At 40.0% G+C, this 27215-nt stretch overlaps 1 protein-coding gene across 2 annotated transcripts in view; it reads left to right on the forward strand.

The window, feature by feature from the left end:
• Positions 1 to 27215, forward strand: part of TAFA4 (TAFA chemokine like family member 4) — a 77518-nt gene that overhangs the window by 40738 nt on the left and 9565 nt on the right. The window lies entirely within an intron of this gene.

The following is a 27215-nucleotide window of genomic DNA, read 5'->3' on the forward strand; positions in this document are numbered from 1 at the left end:
GGGTCTTTGCCCCAAGCGCTTCAGTCTAAACAAACAGCTATATGCTGGAGTAACTATCCTGGCAGCCAGACTCACTGAAATCAAAGCAATACAAGGTGTTTGTCAGTAGAACATGAAGTGCTTTACAAATGAAGTGAGATTATTCTTGTTCAACAGATGGGCTGAAACACATGTGTGCATGGTGAATGTTTCCAGGTCTTGGGAACAAATTGGACTCAGTTGCAGAACAGTGCCAGACCTTATATTTAGATTGCCTTGCCTGGGACTTAGTGGCTGGGCTACTATTTATGCAAACAACACAGAGCAGTACTTAAATACCACCACTGCACTGTGCTGGCCAGCTAAGTGAAGATACACACCTGCCAAAGCTGACAAGTGACCAGCAAGCTCCTTCCCAAACTTATTTCCAGTATTTCCTAATTCAGAGTCCATTAGACGAGTTGGTCAAAAGGCCATGCAAAGAAATGGCATTTTTAAATTATTATTAAGATCTAGCATTGAATGCTAAATCATTTACTCTTACAGTTATTAAGTTTTGCTCACTGTATTTTATTAGGGAGTATGACATAGGCTTTCAACCTGAGATCTGTTAGATAATAAACGGTATTACCAAGGTCATTCCTTGACCAAGGAAAAACTGCATATTGTGAAATGATAAATTCAGTCAGGGGACAAGCAATGGAAGGGTGTCTGGTTTGTTGCAGCCTCAGCAGATGGTTGTAATGAGACAAAGGATATTGCTAATTGCCACTGCTCTTATATTAGCATGTTCACTAAGAACTGGTTTGCCACTTGGCTGTGGGGATGGGGGAGAGAAGTGAGGTCCTTCTGTCTCAGGTGAATGAGGTGATAAGACAGTCACTGCATACCGATAGGCTGATACTCCTTTCATGCAGAAGTCAGTGTGAAGCACAGGTAACACTAAGGTAACTAGAGTGGAGAGGCAGTATGTACTGACCTCCAGCAGGGAAGGGTATGACCACCCTTTCAGTAATGTCATGAAGGCTCCCTGCTAAATCACAAACAATGCTAGCTGACTGAGGAGGAGGAGCGGGAGGAGGAAGCATTGTTGCATCCTGCTCAAATCCCCTGTGAGAGATGCAGTGACTGTGACACTTAGGTGACAAAACTGTCTCTCCATTCACTACATAGAAAGCCAGAATGCCAGGGCCCCATTCAGACTATGGCCCTCCAGCTCAGGTGGTGCCCATCTTAGGAGGTGCCAACAGCACTCTGGCACTGCCCCATTGAAATGACTTGCTGATAGCATCACTCTTCAGGGCATGCAGACCTCTGAGCTTCTCCAGGGACAAGGGCAGTATCATTCCTCACCACCATTTGGCCAACCTCAGTGGTAGAAACTTTAAAAATAGAATCAAGTCCTAAGACAGAACCAAGATGTGTAACGTTCTGGTTGCTGCAAAACAATAAGCTGTTTTTAGTGAGACACCATTCTTTCCCAGTAAAGTTGGAGTGACTGCTTAGTTGAAGAATGAGATTACAGTTTTAAATGAATGCAAAGGTACTTTTTATACATATATTGGAGATACCACATAGGGTGAGCAGCGTGAAAGGACGATGCTGATCACTGGAGTTGTCTGGGTGCTCTGATGTGTTTAGAGGCCTGTGTTTTAACCGATGAGTTACGTTAGCATATGAGTATGTATTTCAGATCTTAATTTCATTTTGTGTTAATGGATTTCTTAAATACCCCGGTCTTGCCATTTCCTCTTTACCTTTTTTCTGTATCTGTTTGAAAATCAATAAGTAGTATTTTTTTTTTAAAAAAAAAGTCATTGATGTTATAACATGCTGTAAATAAAGCATTAAGCAAAGAATTGATGACTATAAAAAAAGACAGTATGAAATACACAAGGATAAACACTGTGCTTCAATGAGAGTGTATAAAGAACAACATCCAATTGCAAAGTGCTCTCTGGGGCAATGAGAGCTACTTGTTATTTTTTGCATAAATCTGATGACTTAGGCTATCTGCTCTGTGAAAGGAAGATAATGTCAGGCTGATTGATAGAGTGAACAGGACATGACAGTCTTTAAGGAAGAAGAAAGGCAGAAATCACTTTCAGTGGAGACAGGATCTCATGATGTCATTGAGCACTTGATAAGCCAATTGAAATTCAAAAATCGCATTTAAACTACTGGATGATGAAATGAGAGGGAGATAAATAGGTCTGTACTAATGATTACATACCCTCTTGACTAGAATCAGAGATTAAATAATATATTGTACATTTTCAGTTAATTCTGCTGTCCTGTATCCAAACAAGCATTAAAGTTTAAAACACGGTTAAGCAGTAACCTGGTAGAAATCTGTAAAGGCTGAGCTTATTCTTTGTTATGTGCTGTGCAAGTCTTGTCTATGCAATGTTTGTATGGGAGTCCAAATTACCAGGGCGTTAATGCTACAGTTAATTTTTTTAAAAGGTAAAAGAGCTTTTTGTGTTTTGGTATAGAGGCAAATCAAGGATATCTTTTTACTGACAAAACGTAACTATCTTAAATTAATCCTTCTGAAATTAAGCACTGAGAGGATCATTGGTCTCGTGTCTTGTTCAGACAGAGCTGAACTGAACATATGGCAGAAAATAAGGGCAGATATACTGGCAGATTCTCTGTAGAAAGCTGACTTGGTGCCTGGTGCAAATGCATAGCCAGTAACCACAGAGCAGCTCTAAGTTTTGCCTGTGACTCCAGTGGAATTTTTTTTATTGCACCTGGGACTTGCTGGAGAGTATAGGTGTTCTCTTTGTATCCCTGCTTTTCAGGAAGATTAACTGTACAAGGAGCACAACGTGTATCAGTCTTTCCAATTGCTATATAAATCCCAAGATAATCAAAGAGTTAAGCTGGTGTGGACAAGTCCTCAGTAGTCAAAACAGATGAAATGTGAATCATGATTCATCCATTCTGCTGATGCTGAATGTCAGTAATGGTAGATAGTGTCTACTGGGCCACAGATCACCCACCTCCTCCCATGCACCAAAAAGAAGGCATCATCCCCTTCTTTGTTGACTGCTACACCACTACTGCTGTTTGGGAGAGCTCTGTGTAGTGGGATTTGATGCTGCAGATTAAATGATAATTTTATGTTGCTTGTAGTAATTTTACAGGAAATATACGAAGGTATGAAAAATATGGCCATGGAGAAACGAGAGTCAGTCTCAGTAGCATCTCAGTCCCACAAGCAGAGAGCTGATTGTGCAGCTACACTGCTGAAGAAAGCTTTGTCTTTTCCTCTTTCCTAGTCCCAAGTCAGTCTGTTTTCCCCCTGCTTGCCCCCCGTTCTCCTTGATTTGCTGGAGAAGTTCTTGCCTATTGATGTCTTGCCTTAGAGTCCTATTAGCATTAGAAATTTATCTTCTTCATAAATTGCCCTGTAGACTGTACCCTGACAATTTGAGTTGGCTTTAAATTGTTGTCACTGCCTCTGCTTCATCATCCACAAGTAATGATGATGATAATGAAAATGTTATGCTATCATTTACCAATTCTGAGGCCCTCTGTTATCTATGAGGAGATGCTAAGTAGATATCAGAGTCTCATTTTGCTCTACACATCTATATTCTGAGCTCCCAAGTACTGAAACAAGGCAGATGCAGGTTTTTAAAGCCAGATTTAACAAGATATTTAGATACCTATCACTGCAGATTAGCAGCCAAATGTGTGTATGCGAGGTAGTTGCTGAACTTCTATTTTTAACTGCAATGAAATTTGTAGATTTGAAGACTTGCAATTTGTGATAGTGTAAGCTGAGATCCTTCATGTTACAAAGCTCTGTGTAACCATCCCTCTGTCAGCTCCAGCATCTTAAAACAGCTAAACAGCTGCAGGATGGAAGCGGATCAAGTCCACAGAGTGATTTCGCAGGCAGCGCCAGGATGAGCCGGAGTAGCAGAGTGCCTCTTTTGTCCTTGCGCAGAAGGTGCAGACTGTTACAACGGTTTCTTATTCAGCACCTGCTTTATTTTACTTTCTCTGAAAACTTTCGTCTTCGAAGGCATTGGCAGCAAGGTGCAGAATAAGCATCAAACTGATAATGACTCAGACTCAGCCCTTGTTTAGCCATCGATCTTTACTCAAGTGTTTTGTACTCAGCCTCCCCACTGGATGGCAGCAGCAGAACACATCCATATATTCCTTTTCTGAATAAGGAGTGGGACTGTCCAAGTTAGAACGTATTCTCCCAGCTTTCACCTGACCTTCTCCCTACTTAATCTTCTGTTGTTTGCCTCTGTGTATCCAGGAGAGGATCAGCTTGATCTTCAGTTTTTCTCTTCTCACGGTGTCCAAGAGTGTGTATTGTTGTACTAGATCTGCAAAGAGCCGGGGGGATGAGTCAGGCAGTGGGTAGGTGATGTGCCCCTCTACCTGGTGTGGGTGACACTTGCAGCAGTGACCAGCTCGGCTCGCTGAACGTCAGGCAGAACCTTACCTGGAAAGGGAACTGAAACTGAGCATGAGCGTTTCCCTTCCAATTTTTATTAGGCTATATCAACAGCAATTAAAACAGGCAGGTATTTACTGCCAGATAGCGTGGACAAATAATTTAATTTCCCACTACTTAAAAAAAGATCCTCATCTTAGCAGCTTTTGTAATTAGATTTGACCTTGAGCAATCCCACATTCCTCATGTTACTTGAAGCAGTATCTGAATTTTTGAGTCTCTTTAAAATGTAAATTATGCTACTTAAAATATGTAACAACATCTTGTGTCTTTATAATATAACACATTTCTTAACTAAATGTCATGATTTTATGCTGAGTGCTCAGACCTACAATACTTTATATGCGTGCCAGCATTTAAATGGGATCCAGCTCACCTCCGAGGCTAACAATCCATTGGGATGAAAGTGTGGGCAGTTCACCTTGGTGTCAGTGCTGTATTTTTCAGCGGTTTGTGTGCCCAGTCTGTACAGTAAGAGAAAATAGATTTGTACAGCTAAGGCACTTTCTGCAGTATGAGAAACTCCCACAAATATTAAAATTCTAAAGATAGTGACATTTTTGGCTATCTAAAGAGAGACTGAACTTCAGTCAACAGAACAAGAGCTTTTTTATTTTTTTGACTTTTGGTTTCTTGCAACTGTATATTGAGAGTTGATATTTTTTTGATTGTTCTTGACTAATTAGTAAATACTGTAGCTGAAATGATACACTTTTTAAAATATCACACCTGCTTTCTTTGGTGATGGTTCTAAGTTTAAGAGGAAATACTTGTATTTACGATGGGGTGAATATGGTATTAAGTGGGTAGAATAAAGATGGTGCCGTTTGTTGCAAGCAGGAAATAAGAGATCAAAACACAGACTATTTCCCCAGAGCATCAGGGCCTATAAATGCCACAGCAGTGGCACCCAGTGACTGGATTGTTAACAGTAATTCCACAGCAGTTCCTTTTGGATACGTAGAAGACACGTAATCCCAGCCACGGGTCCTGGTGGTGGTGCTAGACAAGAATGAGGAGATAATAAAGTAAGGAAAATTATTTTGTGGGGAAAAACGCAAGCTTGGAGCTGGTACAGGCTTGACCTCTATTATGGCCCTCAATCTTGGAATGAAACAAGATTTTGGCAACTTGTTCACCTTCTTCTGAACTTGCTTGCAGATATAGCGACACAAACCTGTTTGAAACTTATCAACACAAGCCATGTGTGCTGGCTGAATGTATTATCTGATGCTGCACTATGGAAATTGGGCTGTTTGACTTATGGGACTGTCCCAGCTGTTGAATTTGCCTGGTTAGCTTAAAAGGCTGAAGGAAAAATCACTTTGAAGAAGGATTTTTTAGAAATAAAGGAATCTCTTAATTAGGGTTAATTGTATCATTCAGAGAAGGTAACTGGTTAGCATTATTAATCTAGCTCTGTGATTGACCCGTTGGGAGCGGTGCTGCGTATGCCCCAGGTGACAAATGACGGAACATCCATGGAGAGAACAGAACATCTCTAGCTGGCAGACACATGAAATAATGCATATGAAATTGGGGAGTCTAAGGGGAATTTGGGAGTTTTAAGAGCACAGTATAGATGTGTACTGGGATTATCTCCTGTACATTCATTAGGAAATGATACAGTATAATAAAGGGACGATTTATTTAGTTGTAGTAGTTGTGTAAAAAGGCTGCTGTTAAGTAGATCCCTATGTTGGTGTCTTGTTCCAAGTATTGGGATTAGCTACCGGTGGCAAGAACAATGCTTTGGGTTTTGTCCTGAGCAAGTTGTTTCTTCCTTCTCTTTAGTTAGTCTGTTCCATTTTGGTTTGCTCTTGTGTATTGTCATACTTGTCAATCTAATAGTCCAGCACATTCTGAATTAATTATGAAATGCTTCAGAGTAAATGGAACTGGGACTGTTGCAGAGAACAAGAGATGGCTGAGTCTTACTGTGTCTAGTGAGATGGTTTAATTCACTGTGCTTTCCAAAATGAGAGCCATGTGTACATCTTGCATTTCAAACATCTCTTAACCCTGAATGACTAAAAGTTCCTAAAGGAGCAAGACATGCATAATTTTACAGTCCTTCTACCTGTCACTGACTCCCTGGTAATTTTGTGAAACTGCTGGTCCAAATCCAACCAAATGAAAATCTTAAACGTGGTAGGGTTTCTAGGAATCTGAAGAAAACCAGCAATGAGTTACATTATGGTCCCCACTAAGAAAAAGCTACAGTGTAGTTGTGAGGGTTACTTGTCCTGTGTGTCCTGGCACCTTGCTGATTAGTACATCTCTGTGCTGGAACCAGTGCTTGTGTTATTGTAGTCAGGGGGCAGAGAAGATGCCTGAGCACTGTGAAGTGGATGAGAATGGAAATCATGGCAGTGATGTGGGGTAGGGACGCGAAACAGACATGTTGTCATGGATGCCGCTTAGTAGAACAGCACAGTCAATGAGGGATTATTTCATACAGTTGCCTCAAGAAGTGAGGGTTGCCTCTGAAGTGGGATTTGGCTTGTTTATTGTCAGCAAATTTGGTTTCTTCTGATGGGACAAGATGGTGATGATTTGAATGCTGGTTTTCATGGCATTGCCACTGTGAAATGGGCCAGATATAAGATTGTGGGGCAATTCCACCTGGCCTGTGGTGATAGCGGAGAAGGAAGCAGATATTGCACTAGCTTGAAAAATCCAGTAAATGCATACATGGGCAGCTACTTATGGCTGCAAGCTATAGCTGTTGTGTCATTGTGGACCATGATACCAACACTGGGGTCCATCCTGCCCCCCCCAGCACAACCATTGCCAGTCTCACATGTAAGTGTCCAACTCACACTCGATTTCTGTTCCATTAGATTTTGATTATTAGATATGATCCATTTGAGTTAGTAGCAACAAATGCTGAGCGGGAAAGGTCATTGTTTTAAATGCTCCTGGGTCACATTTTAGACACTTCTGAAAATCCTATCTGCAAAGTCTGACTCTTATTAGCCACTTTTATTGTACGAGCAATGTCACTCTTCATCCTGAAATGACAGGGAAACACCAATGGCAGCTTGCCTATTGCATCTCTTTAATGTTGTTTCATGTTCACTGCCAAAGTTATAAAAAGTATTTAGCAGGATCCCATAAATAATTGCAAGCTGAGAACGGAATAATGATGGAAAATAACTGTTTAGTTAGCCAGATCATTTAACTGCAATGCTATGCGTTGCCAGGAAGGACGTATTCCAGGTTGCTTGCAGAGCCTCTGTTTTGAACCTCCTTGAAATCTGGAGGAAGTCTAATTTGAGAAATTTTATGGATTTCTTTATGTAATAGTTCTAAGAAGCCTTGCCCCCAGTGACCTAATTATGTCACCTGCATGCCGCACAACTTTGTACTCGAGCAAGACTGCCCCAAGGCATGTGAGCTTTGTAGTGAAATTTTTTTGTAAATTGGATTTCATCTTTTCTTCCCCCCCGCCTTCCAGTACAAGCTGCTGACTTCAATATTTTACCTGAGGTTGGAAGCTCCACCGATTTTTGTTTTGTTTTGTTTTTTCCTTTCCAAAAGGCCAAAGATGCAATGATAAGACTCATTTGTCTTTTTAATCTTTACCTTGTAATTAGAGCTAAGAGAAGCTGGAAAGAGATGCCAGGCAAGTAAGCTCTTCTCCTTTAAAATCTCTCCGGGCACATAACTGAATCTTGGGAGAGCTTTAAAGGAAAGCAGTAATGAAAATCCTGCAGAAAAAGACAAATAAGCCAACAAAATTAAGACTTAAGTGTGCTATTTTTATTCAGGACTGGGGGTAAAAAAGACTCTGGTACCTCCTAGGTTCATTCTCAGATAAAATGTTTGAATCGCTAATTATTTTTAAACGTTCTTTTTGAACAGATGAGCTTCCTGCTTTGTTTCTGCCCCACCAATTTTCCCAGTACTAAGATTTTGGGTGATTCAAGATGATGTTGATCTTACTTGGAGGTTTTGGAAACATTTTACCTCAGCTTTGTTTGAAAACCAGGTTGTTTTTTTTTGTTTACTGTGAGATATGTAATTTTCCTGAAGTTTTGTTTTTCTAGAAGGCAAAGCCCCAAAACACAAAACCCAATTTACTGAAATGCTAGAAATTGAACAGCTGTGGAATTTAGGCACCTGGATCCCAGAAAGTGTTTGAAAAGGCCACACTTTTTGCTCAGGCAGAGCAGTCACCATCATCCTTGTGCATCAACTGCAAAGGAGGTGATGGTGGTGAGAGAGACTGAATGGCAAAGGGTCAACGCCCCAGTATTGGTCTCTTAGGAAGCTGAAATAACAGTATTAATCATGCCTTTGGGCAGGATTCTGCAGTCTTATGTCCGTAGATTTCCAGTGGTAGGGCAGCACAAAGCTGCCTGCATGTACAGATCTGCTGCTAGGATTGCTCTAGCACAACAGATGCTTTGTCTCTAGGAGATGCATATGCAAAATCTGCATTATTTGTTCCCTTCTGAATACATCTAATGCAGTGAACTCCAAAGACTTCCTTTTGCCAACTGATCCTCTAAGAGTCCCGTGACTTCTGCTCTGAGTGTCTTTTTCCTTAGTCTTTAACTACCTTTGTTGTATAGATACTAGTTCGTAGCATCAAAATGATGACTCTGAACATTGCCCTGAAATAGACAAAGATGTTGTAGAACTAAACCACATTTTTTGTTGGCACATCATGCCGCGCATGAGACTTACTGTTTTGCATTCCTTATATGAGAAGGAACATAAACCTCATCTTGTGCTTTCATTCCTGAGGAAAAATGAAAACACGTGTTTCTGAACAAGATTTCTTTTGATCAGTCAGGTACCCAGTTAAAAATGAAACTCAGGCCCTTCTCTGCTTATGTAAGACTAGCTTTTAGTCTTTTTAAGGAAGAGATGTCCAGGTGAATACACAAGGCCCTAGCTGGTATTGCCTAAAACTGGATTATTCCCCCCCTCCCGTGGTGGGGCCATGAATGGTTACCTTTCCCTCATTTCTCTCTCTTTTGATTGGATGTGGAAGATTGCAAAAGTGGTTTTCTTCTTTTCCCCTAATAACTGTCCTCTGGTTTTTTTGAAGTGAAAGGGTTTGGGTTCTTTCGTTGTTTCCGTTGGCTTAGTGAAGGCTGCTTTCTCCATTATCTTAGCTGGAAAACGAGGCTGAAGATCAAAGTGACGTCATCCATGGTCTGAAGAGAGAGAAGGACAAATAGCAGTTATGATTTGTGAGCTAATGGTAAATGATGGCGATTTTTACATTTCTAAAACTAAATTTTGGAAATTAGCAAAATCCTCCGTGATCAAGGGTGTTCTCAACTATGCGCCTAACTTAAATGTATTAATTTTTTCAGTAACGGCAACAAAGTCAATGGACCTGACTTTTTTTTATTACCTGTGCCTTCATGCAGTCACTGCCCTGGTATAAATGCTATCATTTGGACGTTAGCAAGCAGCTGTAAACCTCTATTCCTTATTGCTCCCTTGTAACTCTGTGCTATGATGCAGCTCAGCATGCAGATTTTTGAGTAAGGAGAGGCAATAGTTTTCAACATAAACAAGTCCGCTGGGTCACATTAACCTCCTTCAGTCTCTGTGTTAAATAATTAAAATAAACTAGGTAGTGTTTAACTATACGTATTTAGAGGCTTACTGGAGGAGCTTATTAGTTCAATATCCTAACACAGTGTCTTAAACCTTTCTGAGCTCCAGGATCCCTTATTAAATATTTAGTGCGTATTGCTGAAAAAGTCAAGATTTGCTTTATTTTTTAGAGGCAATTGCTGTTCTCAAAATTCTTTTAGCCTGTAAAATACTGGCCATCTATAAATAGCACTGTTCTCAAGTTGTCATTTCTTGCCACCAAGAAGTATTTTTCATTTGTACTGATCTTAATAGCACCCCAGGAATTAATACTTGCAGAAGACTCTGCAATGCATCCTTGCTGTATTCTATAGAACCACCTCAAATACCTTTTTAAGCAATTCGACAGCAGCTCCGTCAGTTAGAAAGAAAATGCATGTCAGCTGCTGACTGTGGTTTGGAGATATCAATATTTCTCCTCTTCTGTTTCCAAAACTGTCAAAATGAAATTAGTTAATTGGTGAGTATTTTTGTGTAGTTGCTGTGGGATAGTAATTATTGGTGACAAGGGCTGCTGGATGTGCACTGATACAGTACAGCAAAAGCTAAAATTTGAAAATATAAGGCATTATCCTGCAATACTGTTATGACTAGTCATTTTGCCATAGTCTGACTTGCTATAGTTTCAAACCTTCAAGGTCTTCGTGCCAGGAGAGAGAAGTTTTTGCTTTGTACACAGCAGAGTTTTGTAAGACTTGCCATAGAGATGAGCAAAGGCAGCTCAGTGGACTAAAATAGCATCAGTGATATCTCTTGTCTCTAGGGTAATGAGTTATGAGCAAAGCAAAGACCTCCAGGAAGAGTTTTGTTTCTGTGGAGTCTCTATTAGATGATGCTGTATAGTAAACAAACAACGAATTGTTTCACTGAGTCCGTTCTTATTTTGCCTAATTGCCTGTCTTGGTTCAGAACTGGTGAAGATAAGACATAAGGCACGTCGTATTTACTTTTACACCAAAGGACTGATTGCTTACTAAAAGAAGCTAGACAATGTGTTTTCTCTCTGCATGTAGCTGGAAACTGGTCATTCCTTGCTACAGGCTTTTATTTAAAGATGTTAATTCAGCACTTTCGGTGGTGTTCTATGGTCTGGGGTGTAAGGTGAGAGAAAGAGTCCCTGTGCAGTGTCAGTGAAAGCATCAGCTTGTAGTGTGAAGGTATCTGGGCAAGCCATTTACAGAATCCTGCAAACAAAGATGTTTCCCTCTTCTAACAGTAAACCTCCATATATTGTCTGCGTGCCTTGAAACATAAACTATCTAATAATCCACCTCTATACAAATGCTTAAAATAACTTAAAAGCTGACAAAGGATAATGTGATGGACCGGCAGCACGTTGAATCTCTAATATAGGATCTATTCATCCCAGTAATTGCCATCCACCTCTCATCTGAGACTTACCTCTTCTTTAAGCAGTGAATCGTGATCAGCCATAACACTGTTCTCACTAATATTAGGAAGGATATGTGAGAGATTCTTTTAAAGAAGGTAGTCCCAAGTTTAACAAGACACTTCATGCACAAATATGTCTGATTTTTCACTGTAGTATATGTCTCACTGTAGTATATGTCTCACTGTAGCTTTATGGGGTCTAGATCAACAGAATTTTCCTCTTCTTTACTGCAATTTTTACTGAAATTTGATGGACATGTAAAAAGTTAATTTAAAAAAATAATATCTCTGGTTTAAACTGACAGGAACATAAAAAGAAACAGAAATCTATTCTCTCTTACCCAATTCCAGTTTTTTAAATAACAATATATTACCAAAGTTCTTGATACAATGTCAATAGTTTTAAATAAACAAAAAAGGAAAAATGAATTATGATGTTCAAGAGACTGCACCTTTTAATTTCGCAGTGCAAAATACATTCCTGCAGGAGATAAATGAGGCTGTTTTTTCTAGTCCATTGAAAGTAGCTGTCAAGTTTGTTGCCAAATAACATGTCTGATTTCATGTCTAATAGTTAGCAAAATTTAATGAGTACAAACTGAACAATGGAATGGTTCTCAGTAGGAGGGTAACTGAGTTCTTCTTTTGACACACCCCGTTGTTCATTTTATTGTAAAAGATACCTATAGGTGGCCATTCAGTGCTCTCAATGCCTCGCCTGTGTTAAAGAATGAATGTGAAGCCAGGGCACCTTGGAAACGAATCCACCCCAGCTCACAGGCTGAATAGATTTCAAGAGGAGGAAAAAAGGGTGGCCTTTGTAGCTAACAAGAGGGCGTTGGTGGTCTGAGGTTTTTACTATTGATACTTAAGGTACTTGTACCTAAAGTTCTGGAAGGGAGTAAAATTTATACTAAATACTGTGATTCAGTCCTTCAGGTGCCTAACTGTTGCAGTCAGTTTGGAAGCCACGCTTGAAACTTCTCCAAGTTTTTCTCCTGGGAATCATTTGCCAGCTGGGATCATCAAAACACAACCTGCTGTGGTCTGAGTGGGCTTGATGGAGAGAAGTCCTATCACACTTCGAGTGTCCCATCCACAAGCAATGCAGAACACGTGGCTCAGGGACTCTCTTGTGGATGTCATCTTTCTTGGAGTTGTCATGGTACTTGGTGAATTGCATTTGCCTACATCATTGTGATGGTTCCGTTGTTCAGGTCTTGTCGATAAGATGCGTTAGAGTTAAAACAGTCCGTGAGGAAAAGGTGACTGAAATTTGTCATTTAGCCACCCCATGTGGAACTGTAAGTGCTAGGAATGGATGTATGTTCTGGTGCTTCCCTGCTTTTTTAGTGAACTTGGATGGCAAATTTCCTTCGGTAAAAGTAGGATATTTTAAGTGAAGTGTCAGATGTTTTCAAAGGTCATACCTGAACGCCTAAGTCTTCAGACTTGGTGCTGAGCCTTGTAAACCAGCACTTAGTGTAACTTGGCATTAGGGATACTTTATACATGGACAGATCAAATTCTGAATGTGGTGACTGTCAGCTCATTGGTCTAGCTTACTACGTAGTGTTGAGTTATTGTGATTAAAGATAGATCATTATTTTTCAGCTTCTCGGAGCACGGGATGCTTGGAACTTGATATTGGAAAACCTGTTTTCTTGTTTATAAGTGAACTCTTTTGGGGTTTATGATAACCTCAGGCTATCTGCCACCAATTTCAGAATGAATAAAAAATATTCATGCTAGATGCATCCGTTCTTATCATACCCAGTGATTCACAGCAAAATCTAACTTTTGCTGTATTTTATTGTTTTAAACCCAATAACTATTTTATACTCATTCTAGAATCTTTTAAATCTTCATTCTCTTTTGCCTATCCCTTAACCTTTGCCCAAAAATAAAAGGAAATTTTGCCTTAACTTCTGTACTGACATTTTTACATCCTCAGAAGCAACTTGTTGGAGAGCTCAATTAAAATTTTCTTTTATTTCATATGTAATACATGAGTAAAAAGTAAATGACTTGGGTAGAAGTATTTAAACAGGAAGATTGCAGGCAATAAATCATATATAACATGACAAAAAGACTTTTCAAAAGCCATTTCTTTGTCAGCATTTTCATGCTGAATAATGCCATGTCTTTTGCCTAACAATAAATTTTTTTGTAATATTTTTAAAGCAAAACTCAAGTTTCTTATTAATGCAGAAATGTAGGTATTCTTACATTACAAAATTCAGACTATTTCATTAAAGAAGTAATGGCATGGCAGTCCAGGTCTGTGAATAATTGTCCTTAAATGTTCTGTTTGCCAAGGTAGAATTAAACTGAACTAGCCAGGACTGTCTGTGTGCTGACAATTAAGTTCTTTTCACATGGAAGTGGTAGCACAGAAACCAATACGTTAATTATATTGCTTAATCTCAAATAGTCAGGTTTGCATGCTCCGAAGGTGTATAGTCACTGTAAAGAAAGTCTTGTAATTTCTTGTGCTCGAAAGAGGCACTTGTAAATAATTACAAGATGCAATCACATGAAAACAGGAAGCCTCAATGGAGTAGTAATGAGATACAGAGCCTTTCACCTCAAGGTCATTGTTTCTCATCCAGATCTGCTTGGTAGTGTTTGGAAGTGCCATTAGACAGGTGGTTAGTGTGAAATTAGTTGGAAATCTCAGGGCTGTTAGTAAGTACATATCCATCTAAGAAAAATTGCTGTGGCTGCGGTTTTCTTTCTGGCTGTCTCCTTCCCTCTTATCTAGATAGGAGACAGAATTTCTGCTGTTTTCTTGTATTGAGCCAACTGTGTAAGATTAATGTGATTCTGGCCAGTTTCACTGCTGCTGAGAACTACCTGCTGGGCAGTGATGATGTTATCGGACATGAGTCCTCTGGTGTGGGCACCGTAGGGAAGTCGGCAGAGGGATGTAGTAGAGTAGTTCATGTTTAAAGGGAAAGCTAGATGAAGAACAGGGAGGCATTCCAACCACACACAGTGTCCTAGGAAGCCCTGAAAATAACAGGAGTTGAGCAGACGTGAGCAGAAAAGTCTTTTTCCATGGCCTATTCAGCCAATGTACAAGTGTGTGGTATAGACGATGAAGGACTTCACAGCTCATTAATGACAGCAGCACTGATGCAGTTGTTGCTGACTTCCGTTGTGATTTACCACAGATTAAACTGACCTTTCTTGGGTTCCCAGGCACTTCCAGCAAGGGGTCTTGCAGAGGACTCTGCCTTTATGAAGCTGATACTGGTCTGTAGGACAGCTATCACAAGCAATGCCTGTTGGTCCTTCCCTCTTGTGGGGCACTGAGTTAGAGGAAGTACCAGAAGGACACTCTCTGATGATGTCCACAGACTTTCAAAATTAGTTACTATTCTGACAATTTACCTTGCCAGTGAGGCAACGCATCTTTTAAGATCAAGAAAAGCCAACCACGCGAGCAGAAACTGTTTTCTAATGAGTTTAAGTCAACACAGTTTTTAAAGGTAGGAAAAATAAGCAGCGTAACTGTTGATTTGGCTTTTTTGTTTTTTTTTTAAATATGATCAGAAGAAACATTTTAAAAGTTTCCCCTTTGTAATGTGCACACTGCAAGAGGAAAAACCCAACGATTTTAATTAGAGTACCATCTTTGTGGAGACATACTGGAACTAATGACAACTGTACCAGGTCACCTTTAATCTTAGTCAGAGAGGGGAGATGGTGGAGCATTGCTGTTAAAGTCAATGGCTCTTGGGGGAGGCTAACCAGTCTTGTGTAAGTTAATGGCATGCCCGCTCCTGCCACCTATGGCTGCTCCATTATCCTTGAAAGCAGCCGTCAAATTTGCACAGCTTTAACAGGAACATCTGCTTCTCTCCCCTAGTTGTTTCCTTCACATCTGCAGTGGCTGTGACAGGGCACGTGCTCTTCTTCATTCACCCTGGTTGCTCTGACCTTTCCTGTGGCTCATTTTTTATGCTCTGCCTCCTTAATGACTATTCTAATTCATCTCTGCGTTTGCTGATAGTCTCATTAGGGCCAAGGGAAAATTCACCAGGTGAGGAAGCCTGTTGTTTTCTGGTAAGAATAAAAGTTTGTCAAATCTGACAAGCTAGCTGGGATACTTTAGAAGGAAAATTTCACTACATTGTTTCTGCAACTTGCCCAGTTGTGACAAGTGTTCCTGCTAAAAAGGGCAATCCCTCTCTTCTGTAGCGAAAGAAGTATGTCCCTTTTTCTGGATGACCTGTGTGGTTTTTTTTTTTTTGGCCAGGTTCTAGAAAGATGTTCGGGTGTCTTCCTGCTATTTAAACATCTCTTTTCCATTGATTTCAAATAGATTTCATTGCCAATATAAGAACTGGATATCTAATGGCCTTTGGGAATTTGAGACTTCCCCTTCAATTCTACCTCCTTTGAGCCTCCCATCCAAATATGCTTTGCCAAGTGTCCTTGGGACTAAGCCAGTGACTGTATTCCCACATACAGGTGTAGGAAAGTCCTGTTATTGCTGCTGCTACATCACAAAACAAATGTGCTCAGTTATCAGGGAGCAAACTTCCATCTCATGGTAGAAAAACCCCTTCCAAATACAATAATCTGCATGAGTCAAGAAGCTTCTTAGTCCTTTAAGTGGTGACACTGAGGCTTGAATATCATTCAAGGACTGACCTGTCAGACTTTCTCCCGGAGTTGTAGTCTTTTTCTGTCAAAGCTAAGACATGGTGTGGAGGGAGACTTCTGATACTTTCCAGTTTGTTTCTGTTGTACAGGTTACATGATACAGTAGCTTCTATACCACTTTAAAGTCATATTTTAATTTTTCACTTTGAGCTGAATGGCTTAATTAAAATAGATAATCTACCTAATCATTGTCAAGGACTGTCCATTTTAATAAGAATGGAAGAAGGGTTGTGTTCTCTGGTGCTTGGAAGGGGATCTGTGGAACAGGAAAAGAATGTCTTAATTTCAGACTTTAGTCAGTTAGAAGAGGCCCAGCTAAAAAGTAAAATTACAAATCAGAAAATTGGTTCTGTTTTACCTCAAACCAGGACACCTCCAGTTCTTCCATTTTTGAGAAGGGTCTGTTAATGCTCTATTTTTACTGTTTCATATAGCTTTTTCATAGCAACTCGCATTGTAAGCCTGGGTGAAATATCTTTACTGTTGCTAGTTGTCAAGTGAAAAAAACCAAATTTGGGTAGAACAAACAGTATACTGAGCGCAAAAAGGCATAAGATCATAGTTTAATAATGTAAATAACATGGAGGAAATAAGGTGAAATATCAGCATGGGATGTGTATTGTGGCAGTGTCCATTTGTGCGTGCACCTAGTTATTGAGCACAGATCTCCAGATACGGCTCTTCGAACTGCACTTTTCTGGGATTTTCTTGCACCACAGCCTGCAGCTGACATGTCAAAATTTTAGATTTGCACCTTTATTCTTAGGTAAAGAAGATTAAAGAGTGAAAGTTGAGAGGCTCAAGAGATCTACAGAACCTTGAAAAGAAAAAAAAAAAAAAGTATTAACAGTGAAGCTTTGAAAAAGAGCCATCAGTATGAAATAGGAAATGTACAGACCCTCACAACTTCTGAATTCTGACCTTCTTTTTAATTACTATTTTATCGTTAGCTGTATAAGTCAGGGACATGAGTTATAATGTGGGCCTATGGGAAATTGTTATCAGGTTCTGATTCTCATTTTATTTGATTGTGACTGTATTTTATTGTTGTGTCTTTCACTGTTACAGTGTAGCATAAAATGATGGGCACTCTGCAGGGTTATTTTTTTTTCATATAAGATAAAAAACATCATTCAATAATACTGACTACAAAATAGTCTGTTGGCATTCTGGAAACCTCACTTACGCTTTGCGCTTATGGATATAATAGTTAAAATAGCTTAAGTTCAATTAGCTGTTCAGCCAGGTTGGCTACAGTCTGCACATGCTGAAACCATTTAAAAGTCCTCATGCCACTCAGAATTAAAAATGCATTTGCGCAATTTAGTTTTATGACCTGTTATTGCTTAACTGGCAGCTGGATCTTATACTTGGACTGCCGCAATGCTTTCCTTGTCCATTCCATTAGAATAAACCCAAGATAACCATTACAGCTATATAAAACCTGATATAAAATGAGGCAAACTGAAAATAATTAATCAGTGGTGATCAAGACATAGGGGCTTTTCCAGGGATTAAAGACCAGCTGAGGAGCTGATGGCCTGGTGCCCGGTGCATTAACTGATCTGATTGCTTGTAACGTTTCTCAAAATTCCATTTGCCTGATTTGCCTATCGCATGAAAATTTCATCTCACTTCAGCAATGAAATGTATCATTCAAATTTGCAATCTTATCCACTGGTCCTGTTTTTTTTGCAAAAGACAATTCTTCTAGTAGCAACAAATACTGTTGCATGATTTTAATAAATATAGAGCAATTAAGTGAACGAGAGATTCACTGCCAAAGTCAGTCTTTTAAGTTAAGACTGTCAGACAGGACAACCAGAAAAACTTTTGTGAAGTACGCCATTTGATGACAACAGTTATGTCTGGATCTTTCTTTAGCAGATTCTCAAATGAGGGTTAACTAATGAATAATTATTCACTTGTCTACCTCTAACTGCCAAATTCAGGCACAGTCCTATTACTGTACAGTCCCATAAAAGTAATTTCATTAAAGGAGGGAAACGCTCCTTTGCATTTAAAAAATAAAACCCAGAAAAGCAGAAGTTCTTTGTACTTTGTAAATTTGAGCTGTTTTGAGCACTGAAATGGAACAGAGTACAAGTTCCCTTGGTTGCCATCCTCAGTTTTACCCATTATACTTGGACATGAGAATAAAGATTTAATTTTCGCTTGAAGTGAAGAAGATGCTTCTTTCCCAAACATCTACATTGTTTTCTGGCAACTGCCCTTTGCTTAATCTGCAGAGCCTAATGACTTAGCTGACAATTGCTGTTTCATATTCTCTAAACAAATATCATTCTTGTCTGATGAATGACCTTGAACTGGGTTAAAAATACCTCTGGTATTTAGTAGATTACAAACTTTCATTTTACACAGCCAAGTCCAAAATGGTCATTTGATGTTTCAGGTGATAGAGGAATGCTTGGAAGGTCACAAGTTTTTCTTGATTTTTTAATTTCTTAAACTTTAGGATAATATTAAAGGCACTTCTGGCATGCCAGGCACGTGAAGGAATAAATTGTGCAAGTCCAGTACTGAGTTTGGGTATGGTGAGCAGCTGCAAATGGCAGCAGGCCGCTGGGGACAGCGAGCTTACCGGGGCCCTGATGCCTGCTTGGGCTGCAGTGATGCTGTCTTCGTCAGGATGGCTTCCGCCGTCGATGAAGAGCTAGTTACAGATGTGGATGGGATAATACTTCCCAGTTTGCAGTCCCACGTATGCTACTTTTGCTTTCCAGTGGCAAGGGTGAGTCTGTTTTTAGAAGCTCTCACAATTGTGACAGAAAACTTGATTTTTTCTTACAAACTGGTGAATAACCGTAAGCCTGGCCTATACAGATGTGTGTGTACCTGTGTCATGGTTTCAGCTGGGATGGAGTTAACTTTTTTGCTAGCAGCTCATACAGTGCTATGTTTTGGATTTGGGATGGGAATATTGTGATAGCACACTAATGGTTTTGGTTGTTTCTAGGCAGTCAATGCCTTTTCTGCTCCTCACACTGCCCTGCCAACAAGCAGGCTGGGAGGGCACAAGAAGTTGGGATGGGATACAGCCAGGACAGCTGCCCCCAGTTGATCAAAGAAATATTCCATGCCATATGACGTTATGCTCAGTATAGAAAGCTGGGGGAAGAAAAGAAGGAGGGGGAGACATTCAGAGTAATGGCATTTGTCTTCCCAAGTAACTGTTATGCGTGATGGAGCCCTGCTTTCCTGGAGATGGCTGAACACCTGCCTGACGACGGGAAGCAGTGGATGAATTTGTTGCTTTGATTTGCTTGTGTGCACGGCTTTTACTCTACCTTTTAAACTGTCTTTATCTCAACCCACGGGTTTTTCTCACTTTTACTCTTCTGATTCTCACCCCACATCGCAGCTGGGGGGAGTGAGTGAGCGGCTGCGTGGTTCTAGCTGCTGGCTGGGGTTAAACCATGAGAAACTGCTTTCTTGAGGCAAGCAGAAATCTCTCTGGGGAACCAGTTTCATTCTTTTTCCCTTTCTCTCATGATAAATTTGTGAAGGAAGGAACAAATGAGAGAAAAAGAGTGGTCCGCATGTAATAGTGAGAGGGAATGTTAATAGGACATGTGGGAAATACTTCTGTATTAGAGAGCACAATGTTGCTCATTTGCTACAAGATATGATGGAAAACCAAATCTTTCCCTGGTATTTTCTTCTCTGCCTCACCTAAAATAGTCACACAGTAGAAAGATTCCCACAGGAAATGAATAGCACCACTTTACTCCAAGGTACTTTATGAAGTTTTATGCTTTTAGATTTCATTTGTACAAATGATATGTGTGCTTGAACCAGGATGAATATTACTGCCTGGCTGAAAGGCAGTCCTTATTGATTGACTTCAGCATAGCACTCCAGCAGGTAGAGAGGCTCATGTTTTAATTTGTTTTTGCTTCCAGGTCACTCTTCATCCACCTTTCTTTTCATTTGCAGCAACTTTCCTCTCCTTCCTCCCCTATTTACGGCACCTACTTCGGTCTCAGCTGTTTTGATTTATTGACCACTCAGATTTAATGCTTCGTTCCTTGGAGAAATCTCAGTGCTTGTGTCTGATCTAAGGTCACCTATGCTACTTATTCCAGGGGACTTTAATCTCCATATGGATGTGACCTCTGACACTCGCCAAAGAATTCACTGTATTACATGATTCTCTCCAGCTGTGTCAGCATGTTCCTCCACCTGCACTGAAAGGTTATGCTTTTGATTTCATTAACTTTTTGTGTCTCATTATCGGGGTTTGAGGTCACTCACCTTGTTTTCAAATACACATCTAGATCTCCTATACCCCTAGGGTTCCTTTCAAATTGGTTGCTTGTTTTGAGAGTTTTTGTTTCCTCGGGTGTCACTTCTTGCCCAAAACAAGCTAAAGTGGTTCAGTGCTGGTTCTGTCATTATCCAGTTAAAATGCTGATTGTGATTTTGCACACACTATACTACTGACTTCCACAAGTCACAACTACTGACTTGTTAATTGGAACAAAGGCTGTAACTTTATAGGCTGTGAGAAACTCTTTGGTTGGAAACCTGCACATTGGGTGAGCATCAACCTCAATTCCTTCATCTGAGAGATCCCTGTGTCTTTGCTTACTTGCTTTGTTAGAGATTCTAGCTCTAGTAATCACAAATACTGCTATGTATTTGAGGAGGAATGTGAGAGTAATGGATAGCAAACTGGATGCCTTGCTCCCTTTTTTGTGTTTGTGTGCTACCTCTTACTTTGCCTATTAGCATGGGCGGGTTATTATGGGAAGCTATTTCTTGTTGAACTGGCCTTTGGTGGCACTTCTGGAGTATCTCTGAATATCCCCTTAATGCTAGCAAGTGAAAAGATAAAACTTTACAAGTGAAACTGGAATGAATTGTATATGCAGAGACAATTTATGAGAAAGTACATATATAAATATTGTATATCCTTGAGGAAGGAGAGCACCTAAGTCAGGACCTTGTGACATGAATGTGAAATTATTATGAAAAAAATCCAGTGGCTGATGGAATGGTAGTAGAGCAAAACTCTACTGAAATTCTCAGCCTAGAAATGGTGTGTTAATTTTACCTTCCAAGTGACTTTTAGCTTCTTCTCTTGAGAATAGGTGTCATCTTTAGAAATACCTCTTCCCCCCTTTCCCTCCTGCAAAAACACCCCATGAGGTAGAGAGATTCTCATAAATATGTCTGGTAAAAAAAAAATGTGAAAAATAGCAAATGTTATTTCCTTATATGTGTTTTTCTAAGAATATTTGCCTCTTGGTGTGTGCTTCTGTGCGTTCATATATTTGTAAGCAAAAGCCAGCATGAGATGAAGGTGGAACAGATGATGAACTGGCACCAAGCTTCTTGGTGTGCTTTCCTCTTCCAAACAGCATGAGTGCTGACTTCTAAACTCGCTTGTTTCTCTTACTGTTGTCTGCAACATTAGGTTCCATAGCCATTCATCTCCCTATTGACAGGCATCCTCTTCCCCTTTAAATAAATAATGCAGTTGATTTTGTGCAGACCAAGCTTGCTGGTTTTGAGGCTTACTGAAGAATGTGCTGAGATAAGGTCATATTGTCCTACTGTCCAGATGTGCTGTTCTCCACAGTATTAGTTGCTTTCTTCATCAGAGAGGGCAGCTTATGAAACAGAGATAAAACCTCCCTTTAAATATGTATTTTCCATATGTTTCTTGGCTAAGAAATTAGAAAAAGAGGAGGTTATTTGGGATTTTTGATAAAGGCATGCTGCCTGTATGTATATGGCATTGAAAGAGTACTCCTTGGGAGTGATTAGAATTAGTCACAAAGATGAAATGGATGTGGACGGAATTGGCTAGCAACCTTCTGAAAGCCTTCCTCTTTCTTTGATATTTTCCTTGTAATTTTGAAGTACAAACTGTGATGTTTGATATTTTATTAACAATAATTGTATTTTCCTTTTTTCATTTGAAGGTTTCAAAGAGTTTTAGAAGCATTAATTGCATATTTGCCCCCTGAGTTCTGTGAAGAAAGTGAAAATAAGGTCTTGTCAAATAAGTTAGTTGAAAAAATGTATTAAACTGAGAATAAACAGTTCAGTGGTAATTATTCAGTCAACTCTACTCACAACACTCATGCTGGCTTGTAATGTGCAAGTCTAATAACTTCCTAGTTTATACTTTCTTGTTCTTCAGAGATGGTTGCCTTCTCTGAAAACTGTGAAGGCTGCCTAGCAGCTCTACACAATCTACCATCTTCTGGGCTGGAAAGCCCACGGATAAGAAAGAAATGGTCACAGAGCCTTTTTGTGGCTAGTCTACGAGGTCATTAGGAGGCATTCTGGATGTGGGCACCTGAAGGCTGTTAATATTTGTAGGTCTTTTACAAAAGGCAACACAATTCATAGCAGGGAGTGTCCTGGAGGTTGCTTCCATTAGAGACCCCTATCCTGATATATCTGTGCCCTCTACGGAGAGACAGGGAAAGTGTCCTTAGTGAGCTTGAATAGCGTTGGTATTTCTAAGGAACTAAGCTGTAAAGAAATTGGGATGTGGAGAGAAACACATGTGCTAAACTCCTTATCAGAGGTAACCCAGAGCTCCATAGTTTTTGACATTCAACCTCTGTCCTCCACAGTGCCTGGCTGGTACACACCCCCTCTTTGGTATGCAGAAGGTGTTCTAGGACAGGAACCTTTCTCTGGTACTGTTGCTGATAAAACGTATCTCTCCTTGGAGAGTTTTCTTATTTAAATGTGAAGATGTAACTGAATTTCAACTGCAAATATTGACAGCCCTTAGGTTGCAGATCTGAATAGGCTTACAGGTGAAGAGCTCTGAATTTATGGGCTTTTTATAAGTGAGCCCAAAGGGGCTTTGCTCTCCAGAGCCTGGCTTTCTCCCTATCTCTCATTGCAGTTCTCCCTGAAATGGCTTTCCTGATGTGTCTGGCATAGAATTGACTTACTGCAGTCTTCACACTTTAAAAATTCTTCGGTCCTCTAATGCCTTGGTTCCTGGGAATCCATTGATTATAAAATATTTTAAGACTGTTAGTGAGTTTTTCTGTCATTATGCTTTCAGCTGTACCTCAAATGTACTTTAAACTGAGATGAAGGTATATCCAGTGCAAGATGGAGATTAAAATATAAAGGACAGTATTCTTATATTCTTTCTTTTTGCTACCTTTGGGCACCTGAATGTAGATACAACAGGTTTCAGTAGATCTAGGCAGAGAATGGACTGAGTTGATGGTTAATTTTTGAGATATTCTATGAGTTTTCTTAAGTCTGAAAGGCACTCTGTAAATTGAGTGCTTGTCCTCTAGGTTGCTGAACGCTGCCAAAACCAGGACAGAAAGCTAGCGTGGTAACACTTAGCATTTGTTCAGCACCTGTTCACAGATGTGTTTGAATATTAAGAAGAAATGCGTATGGTGTTCAACAGAATAAAAAGTGTTAAGATGTGCGTGAACAAGGAGGAGGAAATATAGATGTGACTATATAGGAGGGGGAAGACTATTACAGGGGCAATCCAATTAATGCAAATGATGCATGCAGATGTCTTTGGCTTTTTAGTGCCTTTCACTGTTATACTGCATAAGAGCTGCGCACTAGGGACAAGGAGAAGAGCGCTGTCTTCTTTGCATGGCAGCAGTATTTTCAAACCTTAGCATCCTACCCCTGCCAGCAGATGAAGAGGGGACACCTTCTCTTACCTGCTTGTATAGTTGCAAAGTGTGAATAAGCATATAGTAAAGCGCTACTAAGCCGAAGGATGCATTTATGAGGTAACTTAATTTTGCCTTCTGCAAACATCTGTGTGCCTGTTGACTCCTGGCACTTCAGGGGAGCAGTGTCACTGCTTTAAAATTCAAACAAGATAATTGAAAGCGAGCCCCAGGTTTTTTTGTCTGTATGCTCAGGGCCAAACTGTTTGATTTATTTTGGTATTGACTTAAAAGCACTGTTCACCTAAAGGAAGCAGGATTTGAGCTTGAAAATAGACATTCTTTCAGCTACATATTGATCATTGGAGCTGAATCTAGTCCATCCTTATGATATACCTTCTGAAAAAATAGCTTCTACTCTTATCTTGACATCTGATGTCTGGTGAATAATGACTTTAATTAGAAAGAAGAGCAGGCTACTTGGTCTTTTAGACGAGATACACAGCAAACTCATGTATGTGGCCTGAGCAGTTCCAAATTTTTGCTTTTTCTTCCCTCCTTTATAATTCCTTCTCAAGAGACAGTCCAGACTGTGATCTTGCTCTCCTGAAGTCAAAAGAAATTTTGTTGTTGACTCCAGTGAATGCCACTGTAAGCACTGTAGGAAACCAATGGAAATTTTCCCTGTTTAGTTCAAAGGGATTTGACTCAGGCTGTAGATCTAATAAATAAATAAATAAACTCTCTTAGATGAACAACCTCATTTTACAAAATCTTTTCTGTCAGAAACCCTGGCCATCTGATTATTATGTCCAGACAGTGTCATGTGAGGTGTTTTGTAGAGCAATTTTTTTGGAATGAAGAGGCATGGCCAAGTTAATTTTCCTATTTGTGTATTTGTTTTCCATACTGACTTACAGAGAAGCTACTGTCCTACAAGCTGGTAGCTTTTTTCAATTTTTTTCATGTTTATTATGATATGGGTATTAGGTACTTGCATGAAAATTCGCAATCTGCCAATAAGCTTATTACAGTAGCTATGTAAGACACTTTTATGCTGTCTTCAACATTTTCCCAACTTTTTGTAAAATACATATTATACATTTTTCTGCTGTAGCATGTTTTTGCTTAGAAGTACAGTGTAGCTTTATTCCTCAGAAAAAAGAAACCCCAAACCACCTCTGCATATTTAATTTCTTTTTACGTGTTGAGTGCACAAAAGAAGACTAAATTTTCTTTCCAGGATTGCATATACACAGTTTCTTGTCCATTGAGGTTGTGCATACAAATTTGGCAACAAAAGCCAGGCAGCCCTTTAGCTGAGCTTGAAATACTTGTGAAACCAAAACACATACAGCAAAGGAACATTGCTAGGCCAAACTTTTAAAAAGTTAGATATATATATTTGAATACTCTCATTATTTTGGACTTCCTACACCCAGAAGCCTAAACTGCATTGCTAACTCTTCAAAAGAGTCACTTAACCCATAAAAATTTGTGTCCCCAAAGTAGTGATCTTAATTACAGAATCACATAATGGTAGGGTTGGAAGGGACCTCTGGAGATCATCTAGTCCAACCCCGCTGACAGAGCAGGTTCACCTAGAGCAGGTTACACAGGAATGCGTCCAGGCGGGTTTTGAATGTCTCCAGAGTTGGAGACTCCACCACCTCTCTGGGCACCTGGTTCCAGTGTCCTGCCACCCTCAGGGTAAAGAAGTTCCTCCTCATGTTTAGGTGGAACTTCCTATGCTCGAGTTTGTGCCCATTGCCTCTTGTCCTGTCGCTGGGCACCATTGAAAAGAGCCTGGCCCCATCCTCTTGACACCCACCCTTTAAGTATTTATAAGTGTTGATAAGGTCCCCCCTCAGTCATGTTTTTTCCAGACTGAAGAGACCCAAATCCCTCAGCCTTTCTTCATAAGAGAGGTGTTCCAGTCCCCTAATCATCTTTGTAGCCCTTTGCTGCACCCTCTCCAGCAGTTCCCTGTCCTTGAACCGGGGAGCCCAGAACTGGACACTGTACTCCAGGTGCGGCCTCACCAAGGCAGAGTAGAGGGGGAGGATGACCTCCCTCCACCTGCTGGCCACAGTCTTCTTGATGTACCCCAGGATGCCATTGGCCTTCTTGGCCACAAGGGCACATTGCTGGCTCATGGTCATCCTGTTGTCCACCAGGACTCCCAGGTTATTCAATAAAATTTCATCTATATGGATGTAAGCCTTGCCATATTGCATCAGACCAAGGTGTTCTCTATTTCAAAATCCTCTATCTGGTATTAGATAGTAACAGACAGTGTAAAAAAAAAAAAAAAAAAAAAACAACAAACAAAAAAAAAACAACCCCAAACAAAAAAAACCAACAACAAAAAAAACCCAAACAAACAAACGAAAACCCAACCAACCAACCAACCAAAAAATCCCTAACAAACCAAAGCATGGAATGAGTAGGAAACAGGACAATCCTCCAGGCTTGCCACTTGAAGGATTTGTCTGTTTCTGGAGTGCTCTCCCTTTCACCTTCCTTTCTTTAGTCTGCTGTACACCTACACCAATATCTGTACCATAGCCTCTTCTCGTATAAGGAGCCCGTACTGCTTTGATGATGAATATTTTTATTATTCTCAGCGTTGTCTCTCTGTCTAGCTCCCTTATTAAAAAACCCACCCTGTTCTGTAGTGCTGCTAATTTACAAGGTGCTTTACAAACACAGATAAGAGCCATCTAAGGCCCTACTCTAAATAAGATGAGACAAATGCAAGATGAAGCACTTGAAGGCTGTTCAGGAAATTGAGGACATGGAAATGACTTATGCAAAGAGGAGAGGGGTTTTGTGAGAAAGGGTTTTAGGCAGGGTAGAGAGTAATTTTGGCAGTGGACGAAAGTGGTTGGGTGCAAGGAGCAGTGGAGCGAAAGCGGGAGTGAGGAAGGGAGAGGATGGGAAAATAAACTCAGAGAAATAGGGGACAGTGAATTGTGAGGAAGGACCTTTGAGAGGAAAGCAATAGAATAGAATATTTATCATAGGTTTCTTCAAAATGGGCTGGGAGGGAACTTGGGAAATCTATATAGGTTTCTGTGTGGGGTTTTTTTGGTTGTTTTTTTGTTGTTGTTTTTGTTTTGGTTTTTTTTGACAAAATTTGGCTATCTATGACAGCTTTTCAGCCTACCTTGTTCTTAGCCTACCTGCAATGATAGCCATAGCAAGTACTGCTTACATGTTTTTATGTAGAAAGTTTCCCTACTATTTAAGATAAGTTCCATTAAATATTATCCTGTCCATTGTATCCATTTATGAAGGGAAATAATTAAATATAAAACCTAATGCAAGACAGGAAGCCAAAGGAAAGGAGGAGTGTGCTCTGTCTGTGGATGTCTTCTTGTCTAATCCATCTAATTGACTATTCCAATCTCCTT

This window comes from Chroicocephalus ridibundus, chromosome 10 (assembly GCF_963924245.1).
Source record: "Chroicocephalus ridibundus chromosome 10, bChrRid1.1, whole genome shotgun sequence".
NCBI classification, from domain to species: Eukaryota; Metazoa; Chordata; class Aves; order Charadriiformes; family Laridae; genus Chroicocephalus; species Chroicocephalus ridibundus.